The following is a 27055-nucleotide window of genomic DNA, read 5'->3' on the forward strand; positions in this document are numbered from 1 at the left end:
TGTTCACTCTGGCTAACATTTATGCCCCGAACCAATTGCAATCCAAGTTCCTGAAAAGTGCACTGGCCAAAATTGAGAAACACAAAACTGGGACGATAGTCCTAGGGGGTGACTTTAATATGATATGGGACCCCCTACTAGACAAGAAGGTACAGAGTGGGAAAACAATAGACGCATACTCTATAACTACTGCCAACAAGTTCCGACAATGCATTATCCAACACAATCTGTATGACATTTGGAGGGCACAACATCATAATGACAGAGACTATACATATTTTTCTAGACCTCATAATTCCTACTCGAGGCTTGACCACTTCTTCACTGACTCATGGACACTCAATAGAGTCCTAGCTTCACATATCAGGGTCTGTCCATGGTTGGATCATGATATTCTGACGTTCACTCTCTCTACTGACTTAACCACAGAGTCTAGACCTAGCTGGAAATTCCCAAAACAAATGCTCGAAGACAAAGCTTTCAGAACCTCCCTCCAAGCCTCTATTATGGAGTTTTTGAGAATAAATGAAACCCCAGATGTGTCCTCCCAAACAATATGGGCCGCTTTGAAGGCATACGTAAGAGGGATATGCATTCGAAGACAGGCATTATTGCGACGTCAGGCGGGTCTGCCCCTAGGCCTTATCATGGCCGAGCTACGTGCTGTTGAGCAGGAGAATAAAGACTCCCCAACTACTAGCCTTGCCGATAAAATTAGAGAGCTAAGAACACAATTGGCGGATAGAGAACTGCAAAGGGTCAAGGATTCTTACGTCAGATTCAAGAAGCTGATGTATTGCCAAGGCAATAAGGCCTCAACCCTTCTTGCTCATAAACTAAGGAGCAGGACAGCGGCAGCTAGGATTTTATCTCTCCAAAGGGGTAACATTTCGGTCTACTCACCTAAGGAAATTGGAGAGACGTTTGCGGCTTATTATTCGGACCTATACCATCTTAAGCCCTCGATGGCTACCAAAGAGTCCTCTTCACGCGAAGTAGTAGACTTCTTACAGAGGCTGGGCTTACCAACCCTCCCAGATGAGGATAGAGAAGTACTAAAAGCCCCGTTTTCCCAGGCCGATCTTAGTTTAGCCATTAAACATACCCATAACAACAAGGCTCCAGGTCCTGATGGATACCCGGCAGCCTTCTACAAACTGTTTAAATCAGAATTAAACAATATCCTCCTCAAGGTCTTCTCTGAAGCTCGGGAGGCAGGCTCATTCCATAAAGAATTTTTGCAAGCAGTCATTTTGCCCATTCCTAAACCAAACAAAGATCCCTCACAATGTACGAGTTACAGACCAATCTCCTTGATAAATGGAGATGTTAAGCTATATGCAAAACTATGGGCTAATCGCCTTAATAGCCTGCTCCCGAAGGTGATACATACAGACCAGGTCGGCTTCACATTTGGTAGAGAAGGCCCAGACAATTCCCGAAAAATGCTAAACATACTTACAGAAGCCTCCCGTCTGAGGTTGCCCATGCTGGCAGTGTCATTAGACACAGAAAAAGCGTTTGACAGGGTCAGATGGGAATACTTATGGCACACGCTTGCCCAATTTGGCATACCAGGGGACGTGATTAAGGCAATTCAAGCCCTATATTCCTGCCCCTCTGCAGTAGTTAAAGGTCTGTGTTTCGCCTCTCCGGAAATATGTATTACCAATGGCACCAGACAAGGTTGCCCCTTGTCACCTCTAATTTTTTTCCATAGCCATTGAACCCCTAGCTCAGGCTATTAGGCAATCACACATAGTACGAGGTGTTCAATTTGGAGGCGCAACTGCGAAGATTGCACTATACGCGGACAATGTTACGCTCTTTTTAACAAACCCAATAGGCTCTTTGCCAGCACTCTTTGATATTATCACTGAGTTTGGAGCTCATAGCTACTACAAGGTAAATGTCACCAAAACGGAGGCTCTACCAGTATGCATCCCTGCATTTGAATTAGATATATTGCAAACATTGTATTCTTTCCAATGGTCCCGATCCACCATTCGGCACCTGGGGGTACAACTTGGTCCAGACCCGAAAATCGTTATCACCATTAACTATAACAACCTTATCAGAGAGGTTACTGAGCTTACCTCTTCTTGGAGTCTCAAAGAGATCTCATGGTTGGGCCGCATAGCATCTTTCAAAATGACGATCTGTATCCCTCTTAATGTCCCCAATGCTCTAATAGATAAGCTCCAATCTATTGGACAACACTATATCTGGAATAAGGCTAGGCCCCGGGTTGCAGCAAAAATACTTCAAAAAAGATATGAACATGGAGGGGTGGCAATGCCTAGCATACGTGGATACTATGAAGCAGCCAGGCTTTCTCACATCACGGCGTGGGCAGACAAAGGGGAACCACAGGGTTGGAAAAGCATTGAAGCATTAGCCCTCCCTCAGGGCCTAAAGATGGTAGACTTACCCTGGATCCCTAGTCACTGCTTTGATAGCCTGGGACTAAAGAATGTCATTATCAGAGATAATCTGAAGGTTTGGTATAGTCTTAGAAACCTGCGCGACATTGCCCCGCACCCATCACCCATCCATTCCATACCAGCCTTACTGGCAGCTCTCCCTGACACGCATATACAACAGTGGAGTGAATGGGACCTGGGGGTGGTTTCCCGCCTGTACCTCTCGGGTACCCTACTCACTCCCCATAATATAAGAACAATTATCCCAGAACCCCCCCCCCGTGGGCCTCCTTTGAATACGCAAAACTCTATACTTTTATGACATCATGGGGATTCACCAAAGCTCTAAATAGGCCCCTGACTAACTGGGAAAAATTATGGCAGCTTCCTATTAAGACTCCTAGGCTCATTTCGTTCCACTATGATCCCTTGCAGTCGTCCACTAACAGAGACAGACCCTGGCAGCTGAGAGCTTGGGAGGGAGATATCTCCAGACCTATTTCAGATAAAGACTTATGTACAGCTATGACGTTAACCAAAAAGACGGTACACTGTGCAAATACCCTGGAGGCCTACATGAAATTATTTCTAAAATGGTACTACACCCCTACGAGGCTGTCACAGATGTTCCCTACAACATCTCCTTTATGCTGGAGAGATTGTATGCAAAGAGGTTCAGATATACATGTTTGGTGGGACTGCCCAAAATTGGCACCTCTCTGGAGCCAGGTAAAAATCCTCTGTGCTAACCTTGGGCTCTCCATTCCACTCACCCCGGCAACTGCCCTCCTCCACATCTTCCCAAGAAGCGTTCCAACCCACGTCTCTAAATTGGTCATCTTTGTCCTAGCGGCCACGAAACTGGTGATAGCAAGGGCCTGGAAACAAACCCAACCCCCAGTTATTACAGCTATTATAGCTATAATGCAGGTGTACGCAAATATGGAACAAAGTTTCTATTCTAGTATGGATAAGGAAGAGTTATACTGGCAGATTTGGGAGACCTAGTTTAACCATCAGGATGGTCACAGCTAAATATACAGTTATGTTAAAGTTTCTGATTACTCCCATCATCATGAATAAACCCGCATACCCAGTTCAGATGTGCTAATTAACCAATGGCACTCGCTTCTCTGGATTACTTACCAAAAGCTGATCGCCCCCTCCTTTTCTCTTGTCATACCCCTCCCCCCTCCCCCCCCCCCCTCCCCCCTTCTTTTTATAATATGGAATTCCATATGTTTCCGTCCCCTCCTCTTCCTATAAAAGGTCCCCCCCGCCTGGGGATGCGCACTGCGACTGCTGCATGAAGTGCATGGACAGATGTTCCTAAGCTGACTTTATGAAGTTCCTAGAAACTTGAGTTAATTTATATGACTGAAGTATTACCTGGTCCCTGTATTTAAAGTTTATTTACATTGTTCAAAAATGAGGTTTCCATAGTGGATATTCTTGCTCATATTAATTGAAAATGAGGTTTAAGTGTTAGATATCTTATTTCACACTTGACATTTTTGAACTCTATACTTTGTATTTCCATCAATAGCTATGTCTACTGTGTATTTACAATAACATAATGCTTATATATATGTGAATTTGTTAGTCACCTGCATTGTGACATCTGTTGTAATGATTATTCCTCAATAAAAATAAAAGTTGGGAAAAAAAAAAAGCCCCCAAAATAAAAACACCCCTAGCCTACAATAAACAACCAACTCTTTTACCTGTAAAAAAAATACAAAGTACCCCCAACAGTAAAACCCACCACCCAACCAACCCCCCAAAATAACCTAACTCTAAAAAAAAACCTTAGCTACACATTGCCCCTATAGGGGCAATTGTATGGGCACGGCCCTTAAAATGTCATTTAGCTCTAAGGGCATTAAGCTCATTTTCAAAGCCCAAAGCCCTAATCTAAAAAAAAAAAAACACCTCAAAAAATTAAAAAAAAACTAACACTAACAGAAGATCAACTCACAGTTTATGAAGTCCTGACATTCATCTCCATCCAGGCAGCAAGGTCTTCATCCAGGCGGCGAGGTCTTCACCACCGTACAATGAAGTTGAATGTAAGGTAGCCATTTCAAAATGGCGTACCTTGCATTCCTATTGGCTGATTTGATTCTTCAAATTCAAATCAGCCAATAGGATGAGACCTACTGAAATCCTATTGGCTGTTCTCTGGTTAAACTTACCAGTCAAAGGAAAGGTTAAATCGCAGCTCCAATTATGTCATCTATAGGGATGGGCGAATGTGTTTATCTTCGAATTCGAATCTTAGAATGAATGTTATTGTAGATACATAATAGAATGTTGATAAGAACGAATCTTCTTAAAAATTCTATTATCAAATGTTATTTACAGTTTTGAATGTCACTTTCGAATTCGAATGTGACGTTCAAATTCGAATGTCACATTCAAATTTTAATATTACATTTATAAAACACAGTATTAGACTAGAAATACTATTTTGAATTTGAATGTCACATTCGAATATTACATTTATAAAACACAGTATTAGACTAGAAATACTATTTTGAATTTGAATGTTACATTTGAATTTGAATGTCACATTCAAATTCGAATATTACATTTATAAAACACATTATTAGACTAGAGATACCATTTTGAATTCACATCGAATTTATTAAACACAGTTGTAGACTAGAAATACTATTTCGAATTTGTGTTACATTTGAATTCGAATGTCACATTCAAATTTGAATATTACATTTATTAAACACAGTTGTAGACTAGAAATACTATTTCGAATTTGAATGTTACATTCAAATTCGAATGTAGCATTCAAATTCGAATGTAGCGTTCAAATTCAAATATTACATTTAAAAAACATTATTAGACTAGAAATACTATTTCAAATTCGAATGTGACATTCAAATTTGAATGTAGTATTCAAATTTGAATATTACATTTATTAAACACAGTGGTAGACTAGAAATACTATTTTGAGTTTGAATGTTAAATTCAAATTCGAATTTCATATTCGAATTCAAATATTACATTTCGAAATTGAATGAATACATAGCTAAACATTCTATTATTCGAACGAATATTTTAGAATTTTATTGAAAACGAAAATTCAAAAATAGAATGTTATATAAACATTCGAAATTCGATTCGAACGAACGAATGTATCAAAATTAGTTTTAAATTTTGAATTTTTGGAAACATTCGCCTATCCCTAGTCATCTATCTCCTGACTTGTAAATGTGGCAGCCAATATTTGGGTTTTACCATCCACAAAATAAGAAAGAGATGGAGTGAATACTATAGGAATATTGTTGGAAAGTGTCCAAAACATAGTCACCTAGATTACGAGTTTTGCGTTAGAGGCTGTGCGGTGCTAACGAGCAGTTTATGCTCACCACTCACTTGCAGAAAATGCTGGTATTATGGGTTTTTAGAAACAAGGCTTTAACAGCAGAAAAGTGAGCGAAGAGCAAAATTTAGCTCCACATCTCACCTCAATACCAGCGCTGCTTACGGTAGCGGGTGAGCAGGTAAAACGTGCTTGTGCACGATTTCTCCTTAGGAATCAATGGGGGAGAGCCGGCTGAAAAAAACCTAACACCTGCAAAAAAGCAGCGTAAAGCCCCTAACGCAGCCCCATTGATTCCTATGGGGAAATAAATTTTATGTCTACACCTAACACCCTAACATGAACCCCGAGTCTAAACACCCCTAATCTTACACTTATTAACCCCTAATCTGCCGCCCCCGACATCGCCGACACCTACATTATATTATTAACCCCTAATCTGCCGCTCCAGACACCGCCGATACCTACATTATAGGCCCCCAACGTCGCCGCAAACTAACTACATTTATTAACCCCTAATCTGCCTCCCCAACGTCGTCGCAACTATAATAAAGTTATTAACCCCACCTAACCGGGCAGAAGTGGTCCTCCAGACGGGCAGAAGTATTCATCCAAGCCGGGCAGAAAAGGTCCTCCAGACGGGCAGAAGTCTTCATCCAGATGGCATCTTCTATCTCATCCATCCGGTGTGGAGCGGGTCCATCTTCAAGACATCCGACGCGGAGCATCCTCTTCTTTCTTCGCCTGATTACTGAATGAAGATTCCTTTAAATGACGTCATCCAAGATGGCGTCCCTTCTATTCCGATTGGCTGATAGAATTCTATCAGCCAATCGCAATTAAGGTAGAAAAAATCCCATTGGCTGATGCAATCAGCCAATAAGATTGAGCCAATTAATTATGCTAATAGAATTCTATCAGCCAATCAGAATTGAAGGGACGCTATCTTGGATGTCATCACTTAAAGGAACCGTCATTGTTGAAGAATACTCCGGATGAAGAGGATGCTCTGCGTCGGATGTCTTGAAGATGTAGGGTAGGGCTTTTTTTATTTTGGGGGGAGGCTTTTTTATTTTGTTAGGGGGATTAGATTAGGTTAATTAGTTTAAAAATCATGAAATTTGTTTATTATTTTCTGTAATTTAGTGGGGGGGGTTCGTACTTTAGATAATTTTTTTAAATTGTAATTAATTGTATTTAGTTTAGGTAATTAATTTAATTATAGTGTAGTGTTAGGTGTAATTGTAACTTAGGTTAGGTTTTATTTTACAGATAAATTTGTCTTTATTTTAACTAGGTAGTTATTAAATAGTTAATAACTATTTAATAACTATTGTACCTAGTTAAAATAAATACAAAGTTGCCTGTAAAATAAAAATAAACCCTAAGCTAGCTACAATGTAACTATTAGTTATATTATAGCTATTTTAGGATTTATTTTACAGGTACGTATTTAGTTTTAAATAGGAATAATTTAGCTAATTGTAGTAATTTTATTTAGATTTATTTAAATTATATTTAAGTCGGGGGGTTAGAGTTAGACTTAGGTTTAGGGGTTAATAACTTTATTATAGTGGCGGCGACATTGGGGGCGGCAGATTAGGAGTTAATAAATGTAGGTAGGTGTCGGCGATGTTAGGGCCAGCAGATTAGGGGTTTGCGATGCGGGAGTGCGTCTGTTTAGGGGTTAATATATTTATTATAGTGGCGGCGATGTCCGGTTCGGCAGATTAGGGGTTAAAAATTTTCTTTTAGTGTTTGCGATGTGGGAGGGCCTCGGTTTAGGGGTTAGTAGGTAGTTTATGGCTGTTAGTGTACTTTTTACAATTTAGTTAAGAGTTTTATGCTACGTCGTTGTTGTGTAAAACTCTTAACTACTGACTTTAAAATGTGGTACGAGGCTTGACAGGAGAGGGTCTACAGCTCACTTTTTGGAAGACTTGTAATACCGGCGCTATGCAAGTCCCATTGAAAAAAAGAGGATATGCAATTGACATAAGTGGATTTGCAGTATTTCCGAGTCCGGCCAAAAAAGTGAGCGGTACACCTGTATCTTCAAGACTCGTAATACCAGCGGGCATTAAAAAGCAGCGTTGGGACTGGCCAATGCTGCTTTTTAACCCTAACGCACAACTCGTAATCTAGCCGATAGTTTCTTTGGGTATTGTGTTTTAATCTCCAAACATCTATCAGTCCTAGTTGAGTCAAACAATTGTAAATCACATTGGGGGGTCGTGCTTGAGAGAGGGGGTTTCTTGAGGAAGAGTCTAATTTAGGGTCTAAGATGGTGTTTAAATCCCCACCCAAAATCAGGGTCCCTTTCTTGTTATCTGAGACTAATTTACAAAGCTGGTTAAAGAATTTATATTTGCCACTATTAGGGGCATACACATTCACAACCGTCACTGGGTTGTTAAATAGGGTGCCTATTAGGATAAGTATTCTACCATCCCTATCTGTTACTTTGTTAAGTAGCTTAAAGTGGATATTTTTATGAATTAAAATTCCAACCCCATTTTTCTTTTTGCCAGCTAGAGAGTTAAAAAACACTATGGGGTGTGGTTTGGATGAAAATCTGGGCTCTGCGATTAACATAAAATGGGTCTCTTGAAAAAAAAAATCAAATCTTTGTGTCTAGCAAAACACCTAAGAGCTACAGATCTCTTTGTGGGTGAATTAAGTCCCTTTACATTTTGTGATGTTATCGTCAAAGTCGTATCTGTCATGTGTGGATATATTGGGTGTAGTGGAAAGATCTTACCCTTTGTAGCTGGTCGCAGAGAAGTTGCATTTGTCCATTAGGGAGAGTGCAGTTAGGTCGGAAGAGACAGATAAAAGAAAAATAAGTGGAGTAATGCGGCAAATCCCTCTTAGTTATAGCGGTACTGACAAACAAAAGAATAAAATTAACATCATAACTTAACATACACAACACAATTTTCTGGGAAATTACGTCATGCACAACCTGAGTCATACTTATTTGGGTTGTACAATATATCCCAGAAATAAATATATAAAAAGAAAAAGAAAATCAGTAGTCTTAGCTGCTACGTGGGAGCGGAGGAGGGGAGGGAAGGGGAGGAGGGGTGGAAAGAAGGGGCAAAAGTGGGAAGGACAAGAAAAATGTTGGAAAAACAGCCAGATCAGTCTCAGGGCCAGGTCGCCCAGCGGGGATTGGACAGAGGGGTGAGGGTTAGTAGATGGTCAACTTGTCCATACATGCAATTATGGTGACAAATCACTCATGTTTAACTGATTGGAAAAACCTTTACAGCTTCAAGCAAAGAACAATTATGTAAGAGCTTATGCTCTATGAACTAGAGTATCAACAAACTAATTACATCTCAAGGGTCATAGTCCAAGTTTAGATGGAATGGAAGTGTTCTGTGGCCCTTCCACAGCCTCTGGTTAATAGTAAGGAGAGATCTAGGATCTACAGGAAACAGCTTCAGGTTGGATCCTCCTCACCGTTCTGAATAGGAGGGCTGTTTGGTGTGTTCCTTCATTTTTTAGGAATTGACGTCTATTCTGGACGCTGTGGTTACGGTGGTAGGTTGGTGTGGGATCTGTCTCCTGGTTCTCTACTTTTCAATGATGGAAGAGAAGGTTGTGGGATCTCCAGTTGTTTACAAAATGTTTCTAGATCTTCAGGGTCTCTGTAGCTATAAACTTTGTCTTATTTTACCACTTTTATGGCAAATGGGAACCCCCATCTATCTGGGATATCAAGATCCGATAGGTGTATAGTCAGGTAGCGTGCCTCTTTGCGTTTCGCTAGGGTTAGGTTGCTAAGATCTGCATACACATGTATGGTGTCCTCTCCAAAGGTGATGGGTGATTTCTTCTGTGCTGCCTGTAATATTCTTTCTTTGTCTGCAAATTTATGGCAGCACAGAACAATGTCTCTTGGGGTGCTGTTTTAGAGGGTCAGACTCTCAGGGCTCTATGGGCTCTGTCAAGTAATATGGTTTCATCTGCTTTCAGGTCTATTAGGTATTTGAAGAGGTTTTGCAGGTATGAAGCTATTTGTGCTGGATGTATTTGCTCCGGTACTCCCCTAATGCGGAGGTTCTGGCATCTATCTCGATTATCAAGATCTTCCACTTGAGCCTGTAATTGCAGTATCGCAGTATTCTGTTGTTCTATGGCTGTCGCCATATTATCTGAAATTGTCTTCTACTTGTTCCTCCAATTGCGTAACTCTATGCCCCAGTGCGGTGACCTCTCTTTTCACTTCAGCCAGACCATCTTTAATGGCTTGATTGACCTGGGTCATAAAATAAGAAAGGTCATCTTTCGTGGGCAGCTTGTTGAGATCTGCTTTAGTGAGCGGTATGATCTGTTCATCTCTGTCATGTGAGTTGCTCTCTATTCTGTCTATATGGTCCTCAAGAGCCATGCTCATGTTGGTGGGGTTTGACCCATCATAGGGCTTGAAGAACGCATTTAACTTGCTAGCTGAGGTAGCAGATGGTTTAGCTGTTTTGTCTGCTTTTTGTTTGTTGCGTGATGCCATGTTGCTTATTTGTGGTGCTTGATAGTCCCACCTGTGTATCTTGATAACTGGTAGCCGGGGGATGCTTTTCAATATCGTAATTTTAGTGTTTTTTATTTTTTGTGATTTTAGTGTAAATTATTTTTGGTAAACTTAGATTTTTTTAATTTTTTGTAAGATTTTTTTTTTTTTTTAGTAATTTAGATTGTTTAATTTTTTTCTTAGTGTTAGTTTTTTTTTAAATTTGTAATTTAGATATTTTAATTGGTAGGATTTTTTATTTTATTAGAATAGTTATGTTAGGTTAATTTATAGTTTAATGTTAGGTTTATATTTATTTCACAGGTACGTTTTTATTTATTTAAATAGAGTTATATTGTAATTTTAATTTAAAGTTAGGGGGTGTGTTAGGTTTAGGGGTTAATAATTTAATTTAGTGTTTTGTGATGTGGGGTGCCGGTGGTTTAGGGGTTAATAGGTTTATTTAGTTGTGGAGATGTGGGAGGCCGGAGGTTTAGGGGTTAATAACTTTATTATAGTGTCGTGGCTGAATAGGGGTTAATAACTTTATTATAGTGGCAGTGATGTCGAGAAGCGGCAGATTAGGGGGTTAATAGCTTTAATTAGTGTTGGCAATGTTGGGAGCGGCAGATTAGAGGTTAGGGGTTAATAACTTTATTTAGATGTTGGGGATGTCAAGGGCAGCAGATTAGGGGTGTTTAGACTTTAACTATTAACCCCTAATCCGCCAAAGCCCACAACGCAATAAACCTATTAAAGTATTAACCCCTAAACCGCCAAATCCCACAACGCAATAAACCTATTAAAGTATTAACCCCTAAACTGCAATAAACCTAACCTCTAAACTAACCCCCCTAGCCTAACACCCCCTAAATAAACCTATTAAAGTATTAACCCCTAAACTGCAATAAACCTAACCTTTAACCTAACCCCCCTAACCTAACACCCCCTAAATGAACCCAAATTACCTAATTTACAAAATGCTAAAGTTACTATTAAATTAAAAAAAACTAACACTACTTTAAAAATACAAATAAACTAAGTATAAATTAAAGGGACAGTCTAATCAAAATTCTGGAGTAGACTGTCCCTTTAAGCTACAATTACAGAAAATAAAAAAATCTAAGATTACAGAAAATAATAAAGAAAATTTTACAAAGTTTTACAAAAATTATACATAATCCTTCTGAAAATAAAAAAGTCCCCCCAAAATAAAAACACCCCCTAATCTAATAAACTACCAGTAGCCCTTAAAATGGCTTTTGCAGGGCATTGCCCCAAGATATTCAGCTCTTTTTCAAGAAAATACACAACCCCCCACCCACCAAACCCCCCCAAATAAAATAACCTAACACTAAAAACCCTAAACTATCCATTGCCCTGAAAAGGGGATTTGTTGGGCATTGCCCTTAAAAGGGCATTCAGCTCTTTTACTGCCCACCCTATCTAAATAAAATAAAAAAAAAAAAAAAATCCCTTAAAAAACCCTAAGTCTAACCCCTAAGTGGTCCTCACCTGTCTTGAAGTCCGGCGGAGAAGGTCCTGTTCCAGGTGGTGAAGTCTTCTTCCAAGCGGCAACATCTTCTTTCTTCTTCCAGGAACCAGCTGGCGCAGATCGGAGGATGGAGCTGAAGACCGATGACCACAGAACTGAGGACCGGCGACCCTGGAACTGAAGACCGGCGACCGCAGAGCCACACTTGCGGTGTGGGTTTGATGGCGGATATAGGGTTTAATACACTTTATTAGTTATTGCGATGGGGGATTGCGGTTGACAGGTAGATAGACATTGCTCATGCGTTATGTGTTTATTTTTGCAGGCATTTTCGGGAGTTATGGTGCTCCCATACTCAGCGCAAGGCCTGCTATGGCTGCCTTTTATGGTGAGGTAAAAATGGAGTAAGATTTCTCCATTTTCGCCACGTAAGTCCTTGCGCTGGATATTGGATACCGATTTACGACGCGGTCCCATGTTAGCCTATGGGAGTAAAAATTGCGATCGACGGGTGAAATATACATGCCGCATTTATATGCGGCACTGTATATAGGATACCAAACCTGTGCAAAAACCGGCGTTGACGGATTTTGCGGGCGACACAGCATATGTAATGGGGCCCCAGGTGTTTATTTGACAAAAAAAATGTTGTTTGTATTTTTCATTGTTGATTATAAAGCCTAGGTTTTCTAAAAGGGAAATGGTTGTATTCAACTGATTTTTTAAAAGGAGATATCTCTTGTTCATAATGAGAATGTCATCCAGATAAATTATAACCTGAATCCATCTCGTTCTCTATCAAGAAACTACAGTTTTTTTTAAATTTTGGTAAAAATCCATGGTGTAGAGGAAAGACCAAAAGGAAGACAAGTAAAGCTCCAAAATTGGCTTTCCCACATGAAGGTTAGATATTTCCAATGTTCTCGATTAATTGGAATGGTGAGGTAAGCATCGGAGAGGTCTAAGCGAACTAGAATATCTTTGACTATTAAACATTCTCTGAGGAGATGAATGCCCTCCATTTTGAAATGATGATAGACAAAGAAAGTATTTAAGGATTTTAAGTTTATTACTGGTTTAACATGAACTTTTTTCTATTTCATCAGAAACAAATTGCTTAGGAAAAGATCTGAAGAAAAAGGAACCCAAAAGACAACTTGTTTGTTTAGGAGGCTGTCTGTTTCTTCCGGAACTAGGTTTTTGCCTCATTTGGAAAAATGGATAAGATTGGGGTAAGCAATTTTTAATTTATTTTAGTATCAATGTTTTTCAAAATATTTTTTGCATCTCTCTATTGTCATGGAGACATTTGTATTGCAAATAATACAAAGGATTCTATAAACCCATACTCTCACTACGGAAGGGTCAATCAATTCATTTTCCGCAACAGCATTATCTGCAAATTCAAATAATATTTTTTATAGGACCAATAGATTCTAATAATTTGTCCAGACAACATTTCAAGAATGTATCAATTTAATTGTGTGCCCTGGTGTACCAATAAATTTCAGGATTTTTGGGTCTACCTCAGGAAGTTACATTACTATGTTTAGGCAAAAGAGGCCTAAGACATTCTGCCCTAATTTAATTCTTAGATTTTGGCTTTAGGGGTTTCCTGATTTGAGGTTTGATAAATTTAGCAATTTCTAAATCACAATCCTATTCTGCAGACCTAGGGTGATATTGTGAATCTGGATTGAACCGGAGATTGCCTAAAGCATCTTTAAACACAGTTTCATCTTCCTCTAAATGTTTGTTTTTTTGAGACATATTCTAGGTTTCTTATTTATAGGGGATTCATCAAGAGATATCAGAATTATCTGATGACACTCAGTATAGGAGGATGATGCGACTTTAATCATTAATTGAGTACAAATCTTTTTAGATTTTAATTTCCCAAATTTGCACTTTAAAATTTTTGAGTGTAAGGGTCCTTCTGGCAATTTTTTTTACTTCTCCTGCCAGTGGGAAAATGTTTTCCTAGTTTACTGCTTCTAAAAGTAGAAGGTTTGTCAGATAGTAAAGCAGTTACCCATCCATTTACCCATGGAGTTGTCTATCATAGACTGCACTTTTTGTTCATCTTGTGCAGTATTATCAGAGTTTTAAGACACATTTATATGTAATATTTAAAAAGTTAAATTAAATAGAAAGTTATTTTAAAAAATTGTATAATCATGCAAATTTAGGGGTCTATTTATCAAAGCATCAACTGAAAATATGCTTGAATTCTAGATCGTATTTGTCGTGAAATTGATCCGCCATAGTTATCAAAGCGCCAAGATCGGCAAATATTGAATTTTGTGACGTAAAATAAGATCCCGCAGTCTCAATCCGACACAGATCGATGCTTGCGTCATTACAGATGTTCCGAATTCAGATTCGACTCTATTTGAGACTTTTCCTAATTTATCAAACATTTAACAGGTACGCTCATGTGTATTGCGACGCAGCGTACATTATTTTCAATCCGCCACCCTTGAGGTCACGGATGCCATAGAACTTAATGAGAGTCTAAAAACACAGAACGCTTATGTTCGATGCTGCAAGAGAATGAAGTATATTACATAATAAAAGCAAATTAGAAACTCTATTAAAATTGTATACCCTTTCTAAATCAAACAATATTATTGCTCCACGCACTAGTAGATATAGGAATGAAAATTTAAAATACATTACTACTTAATGGATTATGTTACAAATTTGTCTCATTGCAAAGCAAGGGGACAAAATTTCTACAAATTTGTTTAAAAGTTTTGCCCCAAACTTGTCGCACTTATAGATATAGAGATAAAAATGAAATACAGAACTTAATATAGTTAACTTCCTTTTTATTTTTTGTGAAAAATCTATGTGCACCATCTTCAAGCCATGTTATACAAGTCCCACTCTCCACTTCGCACCAATTTTGATGCAACACTTTTTTTCACCTTGTTTTTACCCTTGGTGTCCAGCTGTATACCCATGGATTATTCTAATAAAGTTTACTTCTTTTATCAACCAGAGCATCAGCCTCACAAAGTTTTTGCTTAAGGGATTTGGAACATTCTCTTTTTTTATTATTTACTTTGTGGATTTCTGGGACTCCACTCCTTTGCACAAGGGTTCCTGTATTCCCTGAAGGTAGCTGACAAGGGAGCAGCTGAATCTGGATGCTTGAAGGAGAGGCTTAGGGGCCGAACAGTGTGTGTGTGCAGCTAGGAGGATCGGTGAAGACGCTGGGATCGTAAGCTGCAGCAGCCTCAAGGAACTAAGGTTGTATGAGCACACTGAACTGTGAGTGCTGCTAGAACTGTATCCTGTGATAATGTTTGCTTGCTAACGCTATTGGTGTATATATTATTGTTATCCTTAGGAGATGTTAGAGACTGTACACACTTAACTGCTGCCTGGTCAGCGTTGTGTTTTTTGTTCCTCCCCTAAGGTATTGTGGCTATTGATTGCCACATATGCACCATAGCAGCCAATATGCTTCATCTATAATCACTTGTACGGACAGCATATCATACATCTTGGATAAGGGATTGAGCTCACAATTATCACTAGTAGGCGTGTTGTATCAGGGGTAAACCACTAACCCCACACGCTTTTCTACTACTATTATATGTGATCTTTGGTTTCTCTCCCTTTTGTTTATATTTGACTGTCAGTGGTACAATCTGCTCCCCACACACACATACTATTACTTGTGAAGATACTAGCCCCCACGACAGCCCCTCTGCTGATTATCTTTAGTCCACATCTCTATTTACACCTCTTGTGCAGACTCCGGTATATTTTGTTTCAACTTTTATAAGAACTTAATATAGTTAACTTCCTTTTTATTTTTTGTGAAAAAATCTATGTGCACTATCTTCAAGCCATGTAATACAAGTCCCACTCTCCACTTCGCACCAATTTTGATGCAACACTTTTTGCACCAATTATGACGCAAACTCCACAAAAAAAATGTAAAGAGCGTTCTGAGTCAGGGAAATCCTTCTTGTGTAACTTTTATACCTAAGGATTACAAATACACCAAAAATAGTGATTACACACCACTTTATAATCAACTGAAGAGGAAATCCCACGTAATATTATTTGCTCAATATATGTAGATATATACACACAAATTGGTGAGTAAAAAAGTTCTTAGATAAGAACCAGACCTCAGATTTCATAACACACAAATGAGGGTGTGTAATCTCATTACTAAAGAGATACTTCCAATAATGATTATAGGCTTGCTTCAGAGCCTCTGTGTATCTTTACTGGGCCTTTTCTTCACCTGGTTAAGCACTATGTCAGAGTAAATCGAGGTAAGACTCCAAATGGTACTATCACTCCTTCCGATACTAGTCTTTATATCCAAACATGGAAGTGTTCTGTTAAAAGTACTGCACAAAGTGTAGTTCCATATAGCTGACAGGAAGTTGCTTACCCCACCGTGTAGCGACAGTCCATCGGTGTTCCGCCAGATCGTGGGTGTACTTCTGTCACCTGGGATTCCGATGCCGCTGTGCAGCCAGAGCCAACCCGCTCTGCTAGAATGTACTCGGGGTAGTTCCAAAGCAAACCTCCTTGAAAGTGCCAAGACGTGGGCGTATCCATATCGGGGGTATGTACCTAACTGGCCAATCCTATAGAGCAGTGTGTAACAGTCTGTAGACATGGGGAAACCAGGTTAGGATACTGAACAGCTTCAGTCTTAGCAACAGCTCATAACACGGTGGGCTCGCCAACTCTCAGGATAGTAAGCAAGGGTGGATATACGCTCTAGGCTGGTCAAATGCAAGGTGAAAAAAGTAGAGAGAGCGATATCCAATCTGTAAAATGTAGCTTTTATTTATGCATCAGCATACAGGTTTAAAAGTCCATATTCGTACCACCACCAAACTTAAAACCAAGGATCAAAACAGCTGTATAGATTAAGCTTTTCAGCTAAAAAGCCGTAATCATAGCTTAACTTGAGAGTGAGAACACTCACTACTTCTTTCCCAACCTAGACAGCTATTGGATAAAAAAAAAAACATCCACAGCTGAATGATAATTGAAATTACTTTATCAATCACTGGCAAGTGTAATGTACTGATTTTGGAAACTGCCATCACTATAATAGGCTCATTTCTATGTGTGTTGACATCTACCCTTATATTATAAGTGTTATTTCTATATTTACATTGTCAGATTCACAAACCTTTCTCAGTAGCATAGTGGATATAATCAGTGTTTATGAGGTGGAAAACCTGGGTTTAATGCCCCTTAGGTATTTGACAAACCTTTTATTATACTTTCAAATTAGTCAACTTTGCTTACTTTTTTCAAGCTTTTGATATGTATTATTTGAGAGTTGAAATCTAAGCAATAATAGTAAGAAGAGTGTGGTACACTCCACTGTGTGCCCACACCCTTAGGTTGCGCCTCCTAAGCTAAAACCAATTATAGTGAATACACAACAAAGAGAAGCTAGAATACACAAATTGGTAAAGCCAAAATATAAACCAAAAAAATACCAGATAATGTCCAAAAATGAATGATGGAAAATAGTCCCAAAGCAAATACTTCCAAAAAAATGTGGCAGCTCTCGGTCATAGGATGGTCATCCTGGGGGGTTGGTAATTGAAAAGAGAAGAAACAGAGGCGCCAAACATGGCCTAGTACAGCCACAAACAGAAACTTCAATTAGAACAGGTACAGACGGATACTCACAAATGGAGCGCACCCTCTGGTGCTAATGGTGCAGACTGGAGCCTCCCAGTGGTCCAGCTCACTGATAATCAGGCAATTAATCAGGATCCTTAGAAGAACTGGTAGAAAGATTCCTGAGTGGACAGAAAACATACAAACATAGCCCAGTAACGTTTTAACAGGACAGAGAGTTGGTAAGCAATAACACTTACAAGATCCAATGCACCTGCAGGTGCACTCAAAGCAGACTGGGACCTATCAGTCGCCCAGTAGACAGAATCCTCCAGGCAAATACAGGAATTTTCCGTGATGGCCAGTTTCCATAGAACCAGCAAAAATACACATAAAAATACACCAAAAAGATAGCAAGTGTATATAGATAAAAACTTTATTAAAATGCGACGTATTTCTAAGCTAAATAAATATACCCTCAATAGAGGTATCTATCTTCACATATTACTTACTTATTAGAGTAGGTATCAGAGTCTCTGTCATCGTTCATATCACACTTTTATGATTGCACTGTACAATAATGTATGAGTGAGGTTAGGTACATCGATTCTAACATCATTTCATATTACACTCAGATCACTGTATTGTTCTATTTCTCTCCATCACTTAGTTTTGATTCTTGTATCCTATACATCATCAGTAGCGTTCTCACCACCATATGTTCCCTCAAATTTCTTTTGCACCACTACACTGCCAGCAAGTTTACACCTCACATTCTCTTCTGGGCATCAAACTTAAAGGGACATTAAAGCCACATTTTTTTCTCTCATGATTCAGATAGAGAATACCATTTTAAATAACTTTCTAATTCATATAGACAAACAAACACTTTGAAAAGCGCCAACACATATGACCTTAGAAAGCTGCTAAGTAAGCAAAAACTAGGAGTATCTCCAAACATACAAAAATTGCATATAAATTCCAATGGTATTAAAACATACAATGCAGTAAAAATTGATAATTGATAAGGTAAAACTTCCTACTTTATTGCAGGTAATGTCTCTTTAAATGCTCGTGTGGCAATGTCCAAAAGTAGAAGCGGTTCTCTTTTTTTCTCCCTTATGCAGCTCCTTTTAAATCACTGGTGTGATAGCGATGAAATAGAAACTAAAAAAAGAAAGATATGGAGCGCAAGGAAGAAAGCAGAAAAAAGATCATTGTGCAGTATATCAGAATTAAAATGACAATTTATTAATAGCAAAAAACAAACTCACAAACAAACCCTCAAACAATATGAGGTATGTGGCAGCATGTTGTATAGATGTTGCTATACGTTTTCACAATATCCAATTTCTCCATCCTGGCTAACCTGGCTGTGTCCGTCCAGTCTCAGTGTTTCTTACAGGGAGTCAGGATATATAGTATAGTCCTTCAAAACAGAAGTTTCCCTCCTGCGGTAGGTCAACCTGTGTAGCCGGCAACAGATTCTCCTAACCTAGAGGGATTACAACGTAACTCAACGTGTGCGTGTGGGCGTGGCCTTACGCATTTTGCGGGACTCCTCCCGCTTCGTCAGAGGCTTATGCCCACTCCTCCTTGTATTCCCCTTTTTATACTGTGACTCCTATAGTCAATAGTGCGGTTCAGCAATCCCATAACTTGTCACATCAGCTTATGCAGGGGAATGTGATGAAAGTCCTTATTCTATATATGCGGTAAATTGACTTTGTCCATCATGTTTGAAAGTTTAATTAATCCTTAAAACAAACATTACCTGCTTATATCTAAACATAGATTAATTTATATATATAAACACATTAAAATGCTACAATGATAGACTCACAAAGGAATATGTAATGTCAGTTCATATATATATATATATATATATATATATATATATATATATATATATAGATAGATTTGATGGATACTCAAATATCATGCAATCTGAACAGTTATAGATAAATAAATAAACAATATATGAAGATATATATAAAAATACAGTTTAAAACTAAATTTAAAAATTTTAAAAAAAATGTATTCACTACTTTCTTAATTGCTAAAGCCTAATACATTACCATCATAAAAAAATACATTATCAAGATATTATTAAAAAATTAATTGTTCAGACAAATGATCATTTCATAAATATTAAAAGGCTTCAAACAAATAATTCCTCATAGTTAATTAATGTACATATCTACTATTCTTCTATAAATGCTGCTAGATCAATATCCCTATTGAGACCCACTGGTTCCATAGTTCCCAACTTGTGGATCCAGTAGGTCTCACGTTGCCTGAGTTTGAGCAACTTATTCCCCCCCCTAATCTCATTCTTTACACATTCAATAGCCCTAATGCTAAGCCCTGTCCTATCTTTATTGTGTACTTCAGAAAAATGAGCCGACAAACCATGTGTCGTCAGCCCATTTTCTATGTTCCTCAAATGTTCACTGAACCTTGTCTTTCATTATAAACATACAGGTCCTCCCACCACCCCATATAAAGATTTGCATAATTTGGGGCGAATTTTGTACCCATTGCGGTACCCCTTTTCTGAATATAGTATCTATTATCAAAAATAAAATAGTTTTTTGTTAGGATGAACCTAATAGACTCTTCTAGAAACCATTTTTGTGTTTATTTAATGAAACCACATTTATTCAAGAAATATATAACCGCTGTAATGCCTAAATCATGAGGGATAGAGGTATACAATGAACTCACATCCATTGTAACCCATAAATAATCATCCTTCCATATAATGCCTTCCAATAGATTCAAGATATGTGGGGTATCTCGTACATATGACCTGCAAAACTGGAACTAGTGGTTTTAGAATGTGATCCACATATTTGGATAATTTCGTAGTTAATCCACCTATTCCCGATACAATGGGCCTCCCCGGTGGGTTAACCAACCCTTTGTGTACTTTTGGGAGGTGATAGAAAATCGGTAATACTGGATTAACCACTTCCAAAAATTTGTACTCAATATTATCCAATACCCTTCTCTCTCTTCCCTCTATAATCAATTTTTTGTATTCTTCCAAGAAGGCATTTGTTGTGTTCTTACCTAAAACCTCATAAGTGGTGCTGTCTCCTAATAGTCTAAGGGCTTCAGCTACATAGTCTTGCCTACCCTGTACAACTATTCCTCCTCCCTTATCTGCACTGCGTATTATTATAGATTTATCCTCTTCAAGAACCTTTAGTGCTCTTTGTTCTTTTATAGAAAGGTTCTTTGGATTTTTCTTCACTGTTCTATCCTTCGCACAGATTGCCTTGATCTCTTTTTCTAGGAGTGCCTCAAATACAGGTATAAAATTTCCTTTTGATTTAATAGGATAAAAAGTAGATTTATTTTTCAATGTTGTATGGCTGATAGGTATATCCCTAGCTTCATTTTCTAACTCTTGTAATATATTAATCAGTTCTTCACTATCTTGTTGCTCCCAATCTTCATCATATCTATTTGATGTTTCACTATTATTTATAGATTCATCCAGAATTCCTATTTCATTCCCAGAATTAGATTCTACTTGTCCAGGTGTTAAATTAAAATGCCTTATCAAGGTGAGTTTTCTAACCAGTTTTTTAGTGTCGATAAATAAATCAAATTCTTTTGGATATTATCTGGAACAAACGAGAGACCTCTTTTTAAGAGTGTTATCTCATCATCCGTTAAGATCCTAGATGAAATATTATAAATTTCCTGTTCATATCCTCTCAATATTGCCTTCCTCTGCCTTTTTTGTTCCTTGGCTCTGTATGCCACTCCTCCTCTACATCCTCGTCTCAGTTTCCTAACCCTCTTTTGGGTCTCCTGTTCCTCCCCTGGGGGGTCCCCCCTAAAGGGTACCCTAAAAAACGATCCTGTACTTGTTCTTTTTTGTGGGGAAAATACCCCCCTATGTTCACATCTTGTCCCCTTCTCCAATGTTCTGATATTTCTTGTCCCCCATTTGCTCTCCAGTTTTTATCTTTTGGTCTGGCTCCCAAAAAGGTATTTTGTTGATGATAATCATTATATTGGGTATTATGTTTTCTCCATGAGTTCCCACTATTTCCCTCACTTCTATTGTTTCTATACTCATTATTGTAGTTACCTCTATATCCTCTAGGGCTTTCCACTCTATCTGTATATTCCAGCCTTCGCTGATAATTTCCCCTTCTTTTATTGTCATTATTTTTTTCCCCATTAGTGTTCTCACCCTTATATGAATTTTTATTTTTATTATTACTATTTTTATGACTATTATTACTCAATTTTTTCTGTTGTTTAGGTTGACCATTAATATGTTGTCTCCTACTGTCATAAATTGTTTCTTCCTTCTCTGTTGATCCTTCATCCATAGGGCTTTCTTTGTCTGTTTCAATATTGTTATTACCATTATTATATAGTAAGCTATTTAATTTTCTTTCTTATTTTTAATGATTTCTTGTTCAAATTGTTTTAGTGAAGATCTATTTCTTTCATCTAGCTCCCTATATAATGTCATCATCCCTATGCTCATTTAGGACAATCTCTATCTGGGATATTTCATCAGACAAACTTTTAACTTTTTTATCCCTATATCTCTTTAATATTGATATGAATTTCTTGGAGCACTCCTCCATTGCTTCCTCCCATTCTGTATGGAACTCTACTTCATCTAGTTAAAAAATACATTTCTTATGCAGTCGCAAACCTTTTGGAATAATCTCATATTTATCAAAATTCTCCAATGCTATCAATTCATACCAACTATTAATTTGTTGTTTACTCAATTTCTCTAATCTTCGGAATATCAACTTGGGATCTGTGTTTTCATTCTCACTTTCCCCATTAATGGACAAGAGTCTACTTCTAGTATATGGATCAAAATACTTCCCAAAATTACCTCCATAGGCCATAGTGGCAAAAAAGTATGTACTAAAATTAACAACAGCAATAAATCCTTGCCAAAATGTGATATTAAGAAGTTAAATATATTTAAAAAATGTTTATAAAAATGACTCTATAAATAGATCTCCAAATAAATAGATTCTTCCTTCACTAACTGATTAGTATGAGAAACTAAAAATGTTTTTTATATTAAGACTTGAAAGTACTAATAATACTAGACTCAATGTGGCTATATACATAAATCTGTATACTATCTATTTTATATATATTGTAAGGCTGCTCTTCTATAAACACCAGGATTCAAACATATAGACAAACAAACACTTTGAAAAGCGCCAACACATATGACCTTAGAAAGCTGCTAAGTAAGCAAAAACTAGGAGTATCTCCAAACATACAAAAATTGCATATAAATTCCAATGGTATTAAAACATACAATGCAGTAAAAATTGATAATTGATAAGGTAAAACTTCCTACTTTATTGCAGGTAATGTCTCTTTAAATGCTCGTGTGGCAATGTCCAAAAGTAGAAGCGGTTCTCTTTTTTTCTCCCTTATGCAGCTCCTTTTAAATCACTGGTGTGATAGCGATGAAATAGAAACTAAAAAAAGAAAGATATGGAGCGCAAGGAAGAAAGCAGAAAAAAGATCATTGTGCAGTATATCAGAATTAAAATGACAATTTATTAATAGCAAAAAACAAACTCACAAACAAACCCTCAAACAATATGAGGTATGTGGCAGCATGTTGTATAGATGTTGCTATACGTTTTCACAATATCCAATTTCTCCCTCCTGGCTAAGCTGGCTGTGTCCGTCCAGTCTCAGTGTTTCTTACAGGGAGTCAGGATATATAGTATAGTCCTTCAAAACAGAAGTTTCCCTCCTGCGGTAGATCAACCTGTGTAGCCGGCAACAGATTCTCCTAACCTAGAGGGATTACAACGTAACTCAACGTGTGCGTGTGGGCGTGGCCTTACGCGTTTTGCGGGACTCCTCCCGCTTCGTCAGAGGCTTATGCCCACTCCTCCTTGTATTCCCCTTTTTATACTGTGACTCCTATAGTCAATAGTGCGGTTCAGCAATCCCATAACTTGTCACATCAGCTTATGCAGGGGAATGTGATGAAAGTCCTTATTCTATATATGCGGTAAATTGACTTTGTCCATCATGTTTGAAAGTTTAATTAATCCTTAAAACAAACATTACCTGCTTATATCTAAACATAGATTAATTTATATATATAAACACATTAAAATGCTACAATGATAGACTCACAAAGGAATATGTAATGTCAGTTCATATATATATATATATATATATATATAAATCAAAAGTAAAAGTCACTGTTGCCGTCCCTTTAAGTAATTAGTTGTCTTGTCGACATAAACAAAGTCCGGTGAATGTGTATACTCCGTTCAGAGCAATGAGCCATAAGAAATATGTATTATGTTTAACATGCTCAGAGCTACTGGAAAACAGCTTGACAAACCCCCTATATACGCCTGTGATGTAAATGAATGTATCAGAGACAGAGTGTACTTCAGAAAACCGGAGGCTTAGGAGCACAACAAGCGGTTACATGCAGAGTGAGTGGTACCTTCAAATCTCTAACATAAAGAGAGAAGACCAGGACTTATAATCCAGGTGGCGAGAACGCCTTTACTCACCACTCCTCTAGACCGCTGACCCCAAATGACTCAGTCTCTGTTTTTGATTAAAGACCTCCGGAATTCACTGTATCTGCACTCAATAGTCTCCTCCGCGTTTCTTCGAAAAGGCGTCCTACTATGCAGGAGGGGGCGTGACGTACGTGCTGCAGCGCGGTGAATCCATGCGCTGATCCTTTTAATGTAGAAAACAGAGTTCCCATAGACCGGCTTTGGAGCTGTAAGTCCCAGACCAGCTGCTGCTGCCCGGAATAATTAGAATAAAGTAGAAAAAAAGTTGCTAGCAGCGGTCTTAAAAGCAATAAGTCTTTATTGAAACATCAAAGGTAAAAAACACTCCAGGAGAGCCACAAATGTGCACACAACATTAGTCCGCTAACATGTTTCGGCCAAGGGCCGTAATCATAGCTACTGGACCTTGCACCTGCGTACCTTAAAAAGGACCAGGATCACCCTGATAGGATAAAAACAAAGTTACACGTTGTGTTGCTATTTTAACTCATTGAGTACTTTAACATAGAAATACTATATATCAATTAGAAATTATCCATTACACAGAACCTGTCACAGTTTCATATCAAATAGAAGTGGACACAAGCATATAAGACAGAAAATAATTTGATGGAAACTAATTATAAGGTCTTAAAACTTATTACAATATTACATAGAACATGCAAAGAGTCACATATATGCATACTACGTGGATTAACTGATATCCGGCCAACTTTTCTAAACCATTTAAATGCGATACAATACAAAATAATTTACTTATTTGAAGTCACTAAAACAGTTTACATGACACATTATTTCACTGTAAATAACAGTTGTACCGCATTGATACAAATAGTGGCAAAAAACGATACAGTTTAATATGTGAAAAATCTATGGAAAATATTACCTATTCTGCCTCATAAACAAAATCTATCAAATGCAAGATGGGGGATACGCTAATACATTGAAATGAAATACTAACCTAGAAAGAGAGGAAGCCTAATATTTATTTACATTACTTACTAAAATAATTAAATGATCCAGTATGTATTATATGGGCAACTCACAAATATTTATGGCATTTATATAAAGCATTAATGAGAATGGATTCAAAGGACATTTAACTTCCAATACTTTAGAATCTCTTATGGAGAACACATTATATTGCCAATTGATACCTTGCCCACCAAAGCAATATGGACTAGGAAAAGGCTCTATATATTATAGTATATGGAAGGGAATGGCTTGAGAAACAAATACACAATATTGTAGTGTTACAAAGATTGCAAAATTGTAGATTAACAAAAACCACAAAATTTCAGAATTACAAAATGACTGGAAGGGAGGTAATTGAGTCGGTCGCTGCAGGAAAGGGAATGAGGGCCCTGGTCAAAAAATCACTGCCAGTAGTTAATTAGGTCATACTCAGAGTTTAGGCCCGTAGGCACACGTGTCTGGAGTCTGAAGATCCAAAACATTTCCCTCTTCTGCAGCAACCTATCCCTATCTCCTCCCCTAGGAGGACAGGTAACTCTTTCAATAGCCTGCCACTTCAGTGTATTAACGCTACTACGATGATGTTTTGCAAAATGCTGCACCAAAGGTGTAGATGCAGTTCCTGCCTGTATGGTAGACAAATGATTACGTATGCGGACCTTCACCTCTGTTGTAGTGAGCCCCACATACTGTAAATGACAAGTGGTGCAGCTGAGGACATAGACCACATATGTGGAAGTACACTTTAAACATGTTTGTATGGGAAACCTTTCACCTGTCACTTCAGACTTGATGTGATCGGCAGGGAGAACAAATTCACATACCCTACATTTATTGTGGCATTTGAAGATACCCCTATGTGTAAGCCAGGAGCTCTGTCGTATATCAGTTTTGGGCAAGACTGATGGTGACAACACATTCCCCAAAGTGCTGGTTTTTCTATAGGAGCACCGCAGACCTTGGGAGACACAATTCTCTAATTTGTCATCTGCAGCAAGAAAGGAAAAATGTTTTTTCACTATTTTGCAAATGTCCTGATATTCCTGACTATATTCTGTGACAAAGGTTACTCCTTTGTGTTGTCCCTCAGATGTTCTATGAACATTACTAGGTGTATCCAAAGTTTGCATCCTATCCAGCGCATCAACCTGATTTCTTGCTTTTTTTATGACGTGGGAGGTGTATCCCCTACTCTTAAGTCTGTGTGTCAATTCCTTAGATTGTTCTACATATTTAAAGGGCAATGTGCAATTGCGTTTAACCCTAGTAAACTGTCCCTTGGCTACCGCATACGGTACATGCCTCGGGTGACAACTACTCGCATGGAGAAGAGTGTTCCCAGCAATGGGTTTCCTAAAAATCTCAGTAAGCACTTTGCCATCATCTGTACCTTTAATAGTGATGTCTAAAAAGTTTATTTTACTTTCACTTAGTTCGTGGGTGAACTTGATACCAATATTATTGGAGTTCAAATACGCCACAAAGGATGTAAACTGCAGTGTACTTCCTTCCCATACTAGTAATAGATCGTCTATGAAACGAACATAAAAACAAATCAAATGTCTGTAGGGGTTTCCATCTCCAAAGACGTGGGACAGCTCCCACCAACCCATGAAAAGGTTGGCATAGGAGGGGGCAAACTTGGCCCCCATAGCTGTCCCACGCCTCTGGAGATAGAACCTATCCTCAAATGAAAAATAGTTATGAGTAAGCAAAAACTTGAGTACTCTGAGTACAAAGCACCGAAAATCCAAAGAGAAATCAGAATAGCGCTCCAGAAAAAAACCAACTGCAGTTAGACCCTCATTGTGAGGGATCGAGGAATACAATGCTACTACATCAATAGTAGCCCATTTATGACAGGCACTATTCCACTTTAATTTGTCTAGAATCGTTATTACATCTTTTGTGTCCCTGATGTAACTATGTAAATTCTGTACGAGTGGTTGTAGGATACTATCAACCCATTGTGACACATGTTCCAACAGAGAGTTAATACCACTGACTATTGGACGACCCCTGACTTCTGTCAGGGATTTGTGGACTTTGGGCAAGTGATGGAAAATGGGCACAACTGGATGGTCAACTACCAAAAACTCAAAGGTTTTTAGGTCGTAG

The sequence above is a fragment of the Bombina bombina genome, chromosome 5 (genome assembly GCF_027579735.1).
Source record: "Bombina bombina isolate aBomBom1 chromosome 5, aBomBom1.pri, whole genome shotgun sequence".
NCBI lineage: Eukaryota > Metazoa > Chordata > Amphibia > Anura > Bombinatoridae > Bombina > Bombina bombina.